At 40.4% G+C, this 12879-nt stretch overlaps 1 protein-coding gene across 9 annotated transcripts in view; it reads right to left on the bottom strand.

The window, feature by feature from the left end:
* The window catches only part of RBFOX1 (RNA binding fox-1 homolog 1), a 380384-nt gene that overhangs the window by 333089 nt on the left and 34416 nt on the right, over positions 1 to 12879 (bottom strand). The gene's annotated exons all lie outside the window — the stretch shown is intronic.

Raw genomic sequence — 12879 nt, 5'->3', positions numbered from 1 at the left:
TTTAAGTTTAACGTGGGAGAAGTTCAAGCATCTAGAACTATCTGCGTGTGTTTACTCTGCTGTGAAGCCAGACTGGGTTTGTTTGATGCATAACATCTCCAGTGTATTCACAAACTATGACCTAAGTATTAAACACTCATGTAGACAAAATACCAAGAAAGTGTTTCATGCAAGACAGAACACTGGATAGACCTGTCTATTTTCACTGCGAAGTCTGGAAATTCAAAACCCCACTCTCAAAATACTGTTTTTTCTCTCCATTTCCCCCTTTACACTTTCGGGAGGACATTTAAAAAGCCTGCGATTCTTGAAAATCACTAACATCTTGGAAAAGAAGGTTAGCAAGAGGGAAAAGTCCTCTGCTTCTATGAAATCTGAATGTCTCATTAGGGATTTTAAGTTTATTATTACGTTTCTTATTTTCCCCTAGAGAATGGATTTCTAGCTGTGGCTATGGCCATGGAACATTCAGGTGCAAACGAAAACAGTTGTATGAAACGGCTGGGTTTTTGTCCTAGCAAAGACCAAACATTTGGATGATCAGTGGTGTGAGCTGCTGCCAGTGTCTGAATTGAAAGCAGACCAGAGTTTGGAAACAGTGGTTTTTGGTTTTTGTTTTCTTTTCTTTTTTTAAATACAAATGTCTATCAATAGGGAAACTGGTTGTTTAAATTACAGTACATTGGAAGATGATTACCAGAGAGATGTTAAGACTGAAGTAGATAATTTATATGTGCCAACATTGAAAAGCTTACATACTATTTTTAAGTGGCAACACAGTCATAGACACAAAGTCACTTACATTAAGCATCTATGTTCTAAATGTGTATATTTTTCAACGTGCACAGGAAATATCTGGAAAGATAGGTACTAAACCATTATCAAATGATGGGGGAGGGAGGAAAGGAAGGAGAAAAAGACATTTTTTATTTCATACAATTCTATGTGGTGAAGGTGGTTATTTTTTAAACTCGGAGCATTTCTGACTCTAAAATCATAATGTGATATAGTTCAGACATACCAAAAGGCATATAGAAAAACACAAATACTGGCTGGGCACAGTAGCTCACACCTGTAATCTCAGTGTTTTGGGAGGCGGAGGTCAGAGGGCTGCTTGAGGCCAAGAGTTCCAGACCAGCCTGTGAAACAGAGCAAGACATCCTTTTCTAAAATTTTCTTTTAAAAAAATTAGCCAAGTGTGGTCGTGTATGCCTTTGGCCCTAGCTACTTAGAAGACTGAGGTAGGAGGATTGCTTAAGCCCAGAAGGCCAAGGCTGTGAGGTGAGCTATGATGATGCCACTGTACCCCAGATGGGTGATAAGGCAAGACTCTACCTAGAAAGAAAAATAAAAGGAAAGGAGGGGAAAGAAAGAAGGAAGAGAAAGAAGGAAGATGAAGAGAAAGAAGGAAGGAAAGAGAGGAGAGGAAAAGAGAAGAGAGGATATATGTGGAATGAAGTAATGAATACACAGATAAATGAAAGAATCATCTTTCACACATTCACGTGCTATAAAGTTATACTGAAAAAGAATTATGCCATAGACAATTGTAAAGCATTTTTTCCTGCTCAGCAAACACAGATTCCAGAGCACAGGGGGGAAAAGGAGGGGAGGGGAGGGGAGGGGAGGGGAGGGGAGGGGAGGGGAGGGGAGGGGAGGGGAGGGGAGGGGAGGGGAGGCGAAGGGAGGGGAGGGGAGGCGAGGGGAAGGGAAGGGAAGGCGGGAAGGGAAGGGAAGGGAAGGGAAGGGAAGGCGGGAAGGGAAGGGAAGGGAAGGCGGGAAGGCGGGAAGGCGGGAAGGCGGAAAGAAGGGAGGAAGGGGAAAAGGACGATATTCCTGTAGATATGACCCAGCTTAAGAAATAATTTTAGTGTGGCTAAATCCCCTGGCTGAAACCCTCCTGAGATGTATTCCTCTGCCTCACCTCTACAAGAGACAATATTTTGAATTTTGAGTTTCTTTTTTGTCTATATATATGTTTTCCAAGTATGTACGCACTTCTGAACAGCAGAGAGTACGAAAACCCCTGTATATTTTAATTTTTTGAGTAAACTATCCACAGTCACAATGGCAGAAGCCATTTTTCGTATATAAAGCACCAATGTATCTATTCCCACTGCTTTCTAGTATTCCATTGCACACAAGTGTTCTATTTTCTTATTCTCTCCAATTAGGCTATTACTGAAGTATTTTTGTTTCCTCCATCAGATAATATTATTATTATTTTAAAACAGTCTAAAAATAAGATACTTTTTTGGACAGAAAGAGGCAGGACAGAGTTAGCATTGAAACTCTTGAGTCTATGATGAAATCAAAAACCTAAACTTCATTCAGTCTCAGCTCTTTTTCTCTTCCAAACACTCTCCTTAACCTTGAGAGGAAAGAGAGTTTACTACTACTCCTACTATTAACAACGAGTGATGACATTTGCTGCCATTATTAAATGTTTATCACTGGGCAGAAGCATACCCAGTGCCACATTTCTATGAGATAAGTACTGTTAATATTGCCAGGTCGCAGATAAAGTAACTGCATTTACAGAGTAGATAACTAAGCTTGCAGTCCGCCAAGTTCTAAATGTCGGTGGTGGGATTTCCTTCAAGGTCTGTCTGACCTCCTGTTGTGTCTTCTGGTGAAACAGTGATAATCCACAGAAGTCCTTCATTATTGCCACTTAATAAGACACCACCCCACTTCTTTGGAAGGTCCTTCCTGTGCCCTGCAAGAGGAATGGTCAAGGAATGAGGCTGACTTTGCAGGATGCCCAACAAGAGTGTTCGTGTTCTGCAGTACTTAGATCAGCCATTGAAAAAAACAGCAGAAAGCTCACCAGCTTTGGTGGAGTCAGGGAAAAAGGAAGTGCCTGGGAAATAAAAGCCTATACTGCAAGGTCAAAACTGAATTTGTACCAAGCATTCTTCATAAAAAAAGGAAGAAAAACAATGAGCCTAATGCTTCTCCCACCACCATGTCCCAAATTAAAAGCATCCCTAGGTTGGAGCTGCCACTGGCTTGGCAGAAATGACATATCCAGTTGGAAAATCACCCAAGACAGAAATGTTACACAAGTATCAGCCAGCTCAGAAGGCTTGGAAGACAGCAGTTCTGGGATGAAATGGATTTCGCTAACATTGTTCCACCTCATCCTTGTCAGGGACTCTCCAGGGAGCTTGGCTTGGTGAGGTCTGGCTAGCAAACACATATTCTCATTCCCTAAACCTTAGACCTTCAAAGACAGAAGCTTTGTCATCACCACTACATTTCCCTTGTCTCCCAATCCTCCCTGACTTCAGGAGGAAAAGACTCAAGATAGGAGATGGTTTGTGCACACGCTCATTGCAGCTTCCTGCATGACATAACAACTTCCCACTCAGCAACCACAAAGCTCATACTGCCTTACTCTGCCACCCATCAAAGTCCTTCTCCATCTGACTGATCTACTTCTCAATTATCCTTTTCTGCCTCCTACTTCTCCATTAGAATCCTCTAGCCACCCAAGCCTCTTTCCTCTTCTTCAGGCATGCCAAGCTTATTCTAACTTTAGAGACTTTGCACATTCTGTTCCCTGTGTTCTTCTTCTCCATACTTCCCTGGCTGTCTTCTTTCCTGTCCCAGTTAAAATGTCACCTCCTTAAACCTTCCCTGAATCTCCAAACTACAGGAGCATCAATCCCCTATTCACTATTTCATCACCTGGTATATTTCACTTCACTGTACTTGTTACTCTCAATTCCTTCTTATTTGTTTACCACCTATCTCTCCCACTAAATTTAAGTTCCGAGACAGCAGAGACCTAGACGTCTTATTTACCCCTGTGTCTCTGGTGCCTCAAATTGTTCTTAGATTCCAGAGAGGTTCTATATAAACATATGTGGAATGAATTAATGAATATACAAATAAATGAATGAATCATCTTTCAGACATTCAAGTGCTATAAAGTTATACTGATAAAGAATAATGCCATAGACAGTTCTAAAACATTTTTTCCTGCCCTGAAAATACAGATTTCAAAGCACAAGGGTTTAAATTCTCCTCAGGCTGTTACTACAGTAATTTTTTTCCAAATGATTGATGTGTTAGCCAAGCTGTCATATTGAATATATCTTAATGATGAAATGATTCTTCAGAAACTCTTCCTGTGTGTCACCCATAATGACACATGAAGAAGGTAAACAGGACTGGTTCTTGTGAATGAGCTGTCTGCTAATTGGTTCAGCACATAAATGCATGCCACCACCTCACATGGGTGATACTGACCGCCTGCGCCCCAATATCATTTGCTCTGGGAGCACTGGAGGTCACTGACATATGCCAGAGCACTTCCTGTCAAGCAAATCTCCATGAATGAAATAGAACAAAGTCAAGAATGATTTAAACTGGTATTTTATTTTATCTAAATAAGTTCGTTTAAACTGATATAAAAGGTAATTTCCTGAATAGATTACTTTCATGTAAGATATCATAAAAAAAAAAAGTGGAAACTGAAAGCTCTTTAACTTTAAACATTTATATCTTCCATCTGTTTTGTAGAAATCTTTATAGGGACCTATGGAAATCACTGCTTTTCCAAGCAACCACATGATGCTTAGGGACATAAAAGGATACTATGTTTACCTCTTGCATGAGGCCAGTCACTCATACAACATGGGTCTATGCACTGGGCACCTCCTAGGAAACCCAGACACTGGTAGAGAAGTTTTATGTTTCACGAGAGATGACCACTGCTTTTAACAGCTCTGAATTCTACCCATCTCTACTGCAAGGCACATCAGCCAAGATGAACTCAGTTTCTACACTGATGTTTAAACTTTCTGGTTATTTAAGAGTCTAAAACCTGGATTAATTATACTTGTACTTCAGAAAAAAAAATTCCTTTGCTGCATGAACCATGAAAACAAAATGCACTGATGATCTTTAAATGACCCAGAAACCAAGATAAATATAGTTGTAATTAATTACATAACATGACGTCCCCTGATAGCTAGCTGGAGGTCTAACCCAGAAAACTCCAAGGTTGGAAAATTTGAATGTAGGGACTTATCACAGACGCAGAGCCATGGTAAGCACTCACCAATTTCTAATCTTTCCCCCAGCATGTCTGACCTCAGGCAAAAATCACTTAACCTGTTCTTATCTCCAATGCTTATCTGTGAAATGGGGATGAAAGTCCTGGATCACCTCAAAGGGGATGCTGTGTTGAGTCATACATTAGCGATGTGAAATAAAATGATTTCACAGGGAATACAGTCGAGAAATTTTAATAAAGCTGAGCTGCTAATAGAATGGGATTAAGAGCCAGTAAGTGCCAATATAATGCCGTTTATCAGAATTTCATCTAAAACAGCTTTCACGGTATCACATCAATATATATATTGACATAGCTCATACACATATATGTTCCAAAAATGCAATGATTCCTTGCTTACTAAATATTTGTATTATCTCATATTGTTTTAGAAAAGTGCCTTAGAAATGTATACCCCCTTGTTTTACAATGCACTTTTTTAGAACAACAAAAATAAAACCAAAGCTCATGTCTGAGTGTCTGGCACAAGATCCCATTCCCTGGCTTGTGGGATGGGGATTTGGCCCACCAATGGCTCTAGTTCTTGAATATACATTTCCCCTTCACTTCACATTTAAGGCAGGACATGGGCACAAGGTCTTGCCTTTGCAAAGTAGCTCATATCAAATATTACTTGTCCCAAGTAGTACCAACATAAAAATGTTGCTAGTGTCATAATTACAAAGTAGATTTAAATGATTCATTAAAGCATGGGGAGAGAGAGTAGGAGAGGAACCCAGAGAGATCATTCATTTTATTTGTCACTATATTTATTTATAGGCAAGGTGCTCTCAGGACAAACTTGACTAAACCAATAAGGAATACAGAATTGTAACACAGAATGACTTTCAGTTACTGTTTATGCGAGTCCCCTATCCACCTTTTGGGAAGAACTAGGGGATCAAGAAGAGTATAAACCCATTTGTCAAATGCACTCAAGAACAGCTGGGTACACCCAAAACATCTGATGCTTTAAAAAAAAAATCTCTCGTAACATATGGGAGCCCAATGCAGGTCTCTTTCCTGGATCGAGATTCTATAGCCACTAATTTGTCTTGATACTCTTACCAGTAAAATGGGGTTTCTGGATATTCCATTTTAATTTATCCTAAGTAGATATTGCTATAATTATCAGAAGTACAAACACATTAGACTGGTATTACCTTGAGACTGATAAGATGGGATAGAAGTAGTTTTGGAATGAGGCTGTCCTGTCTTTGAATACAGACTTTGTCATTTAATAGTGATTTGGTCACTGAAACGATGTACTTCTCTGATCTTCAGAATCTTTATCATAGGATAGGGATAATGATATTAATCTCCCAACGTTACTGAAAAGATTAAGGAGGATAATGTGAAATGGCTAGCATAATGTCTGAAACATAGCAGAAACCAAAACTGTTCTTTCTCCTCCTTAAACGTATGCTTATTTACTCTAATAAAGCCAGATGGGCATAAACGGATAATATCTCTACATCTCCTCTCACCAAGATAGATGTTGTACACATTAATGTAAATTACTCCAGGCTCCATTTAAATTTGTAAGTGCTAAGGCCTTTAAATACTAGTGCTGGCAGGTCATGGAAGAGACACTTTCTGGATGGAATGAAAAGCATGCTATCATCAGCTATTTCAAAATACCCAGTTGTTTGAGATATGGTGGCCAAACCCCATGGCGGTAACTCTAGGTTGCCAAGATATCTTGATGCTGTGAAAACAAAGCCATAAAAAAACTCTTGGGAGCACAAGAAGAGGACCGAGTATGTGTTGAAGACAAAAGAGGGAATGTTTAGGTATTTCTAGAAGATTCCTGTCATTTTTTTGTTTTCGTTTTTTTTGTTTTTAGTTTGGACATGACAATCACCCCTTCATCTCATGCAAATTAATCTTCCTGTCAGGTTAAAAATGTGGAGGTGGGGTTAGGATTGCTAAGAGCCAGGTATATTCCTTGAGTAAAAAGCATTAATATACATATTGGCTTAAGGCTACAGTCTGCTGGATACAGTTACGCCATATCTCGGAACTCAAGCCCTAATGAATTATTCAACTCAGCAGAATAATCCAGCATAACTAGAAATAAGCAGCACATTCATTTGAGGGGAATGTTGTAGGGAGGATAGACAGGAATATTTATTTAGTGTTTATCTGTATTGTGCCAAACACCTCAAGAAGGACATTCCGCCATTCCCCTTACACGGCGAACACACGGAGGCTCAGAAAAAGATAAGGAATGTGATTCCACAGGATGGCAAATGTTTGACCCCATACTGAATCCCCCAAATTCATGCTCCATGCCATTCCCACTATTCCACATCATCTGCAAACCCCGGCACTTGCAATAAAGAGCCTATTGGTGGTCCTTCGTTCCACGCCATCAGAGCAGCAGAAAAGCTCGTGTTGTATCTGGGTCTATCTGCCTCTCCATGTGTGTCTCAGAAAGATACTTTATCTTTCAAGTTTTATGGCTCATATCTGTGACTAAAATATCATTTATGACAATTCCCATCTGCTAAGCTTCAAAAGTGATATAGTTTCATTGCAAAGGGCTGCTACGAGGAGCCTAAGTTATAAGCCAAGATTTGAGTGGAATCAGAATGTACCTAAACTCTCTCTCATGGGAAGCTGAGCATTTAAAAACGTGAACGTGTCCATTTTCTTGAAAAAAGTTGCTCCGTGAATGTTTCCAGGCCCCAAGTGTGGGGCCTGGTGTCTTCCCCAACACTGGTACAAAGAGCTGCTCCCCTGCAACAATCAATTATTGCAATGATCAACTGCAAAAATTGACCATTGCAAATATTGCTGCCAACACAGGTCAGACCCCATTTCCTATTCTGAGCAAAAAAGCAGAAGGCCTAGTTCCTCTGTCATCTCTGACAGTTATAGACTGGCTGTGGACCTTCTTAAAGATTAAGGCTTGCCTGGGCATTCTCTTTTGGCCATCTCCTGTTCACAGTCCAGCATTTATTACAAAGGGACTGGAGATTAACACCATCTATTCTGCCAGGAGAAAATGCACATCACTTAGTGGTCTCACAAAACTGAGACACTGTAGAATGACACAGAACTGCCCTCCATTTCCCAGCTCAGGATCACTGTGCCTCTTAATGGTACCTGTAGCTTTGCTTCAAGACTGTCTTCATTATAACATGTATTATGATCTTTATGTTCTAATTTCAAATGTAACATATGTTCCTTGGGTTGGTGCAAAACTAATTGTAGTTTTTGCAATTAAAAGTAATGCCATTTCTATGTTTTTAAATTTCTATAAATTTCAAAACTATAGAAAAGCTCAAAGCCAACTAGAAGCAAAATACTCTTTGTGTATTTGAGTATAACTTCTCTCTCTCTGTCTCCTGCTGTTCTCTTTTCCTTCTTCTCTTCCTCCCTCCCTTTCTGCCTCTCTTCTCCTTTTCCCATTGCGGCTTTTCATAGTGATACAAAAATTCTCGGTAAGCCCCCAATAAACGTAATAATAATCATCCTAATTTATTACGGAAGAATGGAAAAAGAATACCAGGTACACAGGCTGCTCCTCCACCATTTGTGCACTTAGCAGACATTACGAATTGATTCTGAAACTCCTCCTTCCTGAGTCAGATGCCACCCTTCTCCAGACAGAGCTCCTAACAGACACTACTAATCAATCAGGGTTGGCAGAAGATGTGACTTCTCTTTCTGAACATGGCCACAGCCTTCAATGAGCTTACACTCTAACTTGTCAACACAAATAAAGAAAACAAATAAAGAGGCATAAGGAGAACTTCAAGCAAAATCGTATTACAAAGGCAAATATCAGACGCCTGGCACAGACTAGGCAGTTGTCTGATCTTAAGCAGGGTGAACACTGTGTCCTTTAGAGCCTGCTAGTACTGATATGATCCCGCTCTCATGGAATCTGAAGTGTGAAGTGGTTACTCATCCTTATGTGAACTCCAGCTCTGAGACCCAAATAGGATGTCTGTACTGATGGTGAGAAAGTGATGTGAATTGAGTAGCACTGTAGACAGTAGGAAGTAAGTTTTGAATCACATTTTTAAAATGTAAGTTATGAGACACCAGCTTTTGAACCCAGCAATTACACTGCTAGGAAATTAACATGGCAGTAAGAAGTAACTAGGGCCCATATATGTGTTTTATTTATATATCTCTATCAGATAACTCAGTATATTCATGTGTAGCACTAATGTTTACAACGAAAAAAAAAAGGAATTAAGGGAATGACTTAAATAAGGTATGTCACAGCCACCTAGTGTAGTGTAGAAAAACTGAAGAAGGCTCCATGGCATATTATCAAGTGAAATAAAACATGATAAAGTCACACAGGGCATTTAGTCTGATATGGCTTTTTTTGTCATTATGTGAAAACAACATATACCTGTATACACATTTATGTATCATATATGTGCATATCTTTTTTTCTTTTTTGGAGATGGAGTTTTGCTCTTGTTGCCTAGGCTGGAATGCAGTAGCGTGATCTCGGCTCACTACAACCTCCGCCCCCTGGGTTCAAGCGATTCTCCTGCTTTAGCATCCTGAGTAGCTGGGATTATAGGCGCCTGCCACCACACCCAGCTAATTTTTGTAGTTTTAGTAGAGACAGTGTTTCACCATGTTGGCCAGTCTGGTCTCAAACTCCTGACCTCAGGTTATCCGCCTGCCTCGGCCTCCCAGAGTTCTGGGATTACAGGCATGATCCACCGCGCCTGGCCATATATGTGCATATCTATATACGATGGTGCTTTTTTCTCTCCCCAATGGCCACTGATGCTGATTAGCTTTAGTTAGATTCAATGGAGATGGACTTCATTTCGCCTCTTCCTCTGCTAGTATCATTCGAATTATTAATCATGGGCATGTACCGCTTTGAGCAGAAAAAAAAGTGTACTGGGTAATCTCAGTGGTGGGACTGTGACACATGTGTTTACTTCTTGATTCTTCCTGGGACACATACAACACACAAACATTACGTTAAAGAAGTAAATTCTGAGCTTCAAGTGATGGGGCTGGGTTGGAAGGGAGAAGGGCAGAAGGAGAGGAAAAACCAGCCCTTGGCATTTATGAAAACATCAGAAAGGCTTCTGAAAACCTGCGTAAAACTAAAGGTGCTTAGAGGAGAGCAGAACAGAATATAGGCAAGTCAAAAATACAGAGACATCCATCCCAATAAAATACCTGTCCTGCTGATGCTGCAGTTTCCCGAATGGGGTTTTGCTTCTGGGGTCACCACACATTAGTATTCCACTCACCCTGGCTGCAGTCACCATTTCTCTCCATTTCTTTTTGACCTCAAGCATTTTATGCATAAATGTCAGTGTTCTTTGCAATTAATCATGCCTACCAAAGACTAATTGTGGACAACAGTCCTGCAATTAGCAAAAACGCGTTTCAGATATGCCTGAATGTTCAGAAAGCACTCACATTCCAAAACCTCGGGTACCTAAACAGGAAAATTGGCCACTATTTCACAAGTCCCTTTCAAATTCAATATGAACTAGCAAGATAATCAGATCATAGCTGATGGCACCCATGCCTAGGGTCTGCTAATGAGAAAATGGTATCCTGAAATGCATGCTATGAACTCTGTAAGGCAGAATATCTGAAAATATCAAGCATGTCCTTTAGAGGAGTTAAAAAGAGTGGGGAGGAAATGGGGGCGAAGAAGGGAAAGTGAGGGAGATAGAACTTATCTGAGTTGATAAAAAACAAAGATCGCTTTGATTGAAAAATACAGTGATTCCTGGCAGATATAATTGGACAAGTCAGGATCAGTTACAGGAGTCACATACATCACAATCTACCTCCAAATACCATTACTGTAGTTAGACCCTAGTTACACATCACCGATAGACCAACCTAGATAACATGTCTGCTTCTCAGTATTTTGTCTGAATGTGTACCAAGAAAATAACATAGAGGAGTGGTTCTCAATCAATGGCAACTTTGCTCCATTCCCCTCCCCAGGGGACAATGGTAAAGTTTGGTTGTCATAATGAGGGAAGGGGTGCTACTGGCATCCACAGGGAGGAGTCCAGGGATGCTACCAATTGTCCTACAGTACACAGGGAAGCCCTTCAACAACAGAATTTTCTGGCCATAATCAATAGTGCCAAGCTTGAAAATGTCAATAGTCTCAAGGTTCAGAAGCTGACTTAGAGTAATTAAAAAGTATGAATTCTGGGATGAGAAAGCCTATCTCCAGACTCTGACGCATAACAGCATTATGGCTTCAAGCAAGCCCGTTAACATTTCCAAGCTTCAGTTTCTTCCTCTGTAAAGTGGGGATAAGCCTTGCTGCTTTGCAGGCTGGCTGGAAAAACGTGAGATAATGGAAGTGACAGTACTTGTCCCAGAATTAATGGGAGCTATTATGATCATTGCATTATTATTATTATTTACTTATTTTTCAATCACATTACAAAACAGAAGCACAACAAACTTGTTGGAAAGGTGTGCTATTGCTAATCAGACACCATGGCAAATAGCCCCTCCATCCTCCCAGGAATAAACTAGTCTCACTTCAAACAATTGTTACAGTTAGAATCCAATTGACTCCAGACAAAAGTATGGAGATAATCAGCATATTAAAGCCAACACTATAACCATATGTTAATTATGTAAATGATTCATTTTAATCAGCTAGAACCATGTAAAGAGTAACTAGGAATGCAAATGCAGGGAGTTATTAAAAACCTCATTATTATTCATCTTGGTTCCATGCGTGAACGTAGCCATCCAAACAGATGAATTAATAGCGAGAGGAGAGATGAAAAGGCTTGAGGGAGAGTCTGCGGGACACCATCTGTCTGCCTTTGCTTCTTGCTAGGGCCTCCACTTTGCAGAAAAGCTGGATGAAGCATGCAAGAGCAGGCTTTGAACTTCCTCTGGAAGACCTGGTCAGCTCCCGAGAGCTGCAGGAACATGTGGTTTCTGTTTGTTTGGGTGTGTTTGCTTTTTACTGTTGGGCTGGGGGAAGGTGGCATGGCTTGGAGTCAATCTCCTTTATTAAGTAGACTGTGGGTCCCACCGGACAGGGATCTCCCAATCCATGCCTGAGCTGTGAAAAACCTCCTTCTTCCTTTCTGTTTTCTCTTTCACCTTCATTACAAGTTTTACCACCACCACACTATTTCTTCGCCATCCTTCTGCTCGAGCCAGGAGGATCACCTAGGCCTTCTTCCTCGGTTGCAGGTTCATTGTGTTAAAAAGAAGAAAGATTCACCACACTTCTCATTCCATAAAACATGAGCGAAACCTCCTAGGTCATTAGAGTGCACTTTCTGTGTTGCTTAATCTGAAGATAACTGTCTGGCTTGCTTTTCTCACCGTTAATTCCCTAAACTGTAGAAGGACATACACTCCAATTTTTTAAAAGTGAATTAAGACTAAGAGTGTTTCGAGATCTCCATGAAAACTTTTTAAGCATATAAAGACTGAATAATGCTGGTTTTCTGGTAATATGTAAACTTTCAAAACATGGGTCTTTTTGAGATAAATAGGGAAAGAAAACCCAAAATGGATAGACTATCCAACACTAATTTGAAAATACTTATGGACTTTTTTTTTTTTTTTTTTTTTTTTTTTTTGAGACAGTCTCACTCTGTGGCTCAGGATGGAGTGCAGTGAAAGGATCTCGGCTCACTGCAACATCTGCCTCCTGGGTTCAAGCGCTCCTCCTGCCTCAGCCTCCTGAGCATCTGGGACTACTGGTGTGCGCCACCATGTCCAGCTAATTTCTGTATTTTTAGTAGAGATGGGGTTTCGCCACGTTGGCCAGGCGGGTTTCAAGCCCCTGACCTCAGCTGATCCACCATCCT

Source organism: Rhinopithecus roxellana, chromosome 20 (assembly GCF_007565055.1).
Source record: "Rhinopithecus roxellana isolate Shanxi Qingling chromosome 20, ASM756505v1, whole genome shotgun sequence".
Taxonomy (NCBI): Eukaryota; Metazoa; Chordata; class Mammalia; order Primates; family Cercopithecidae; genus Rhinopithecus; species Rhinopithecus roxellana.
The sequence above is the reverse complement of the archived record's forward strand: the minus strand, read 5'-3'. Positions and strand labels throughout refer to the sequence as shown.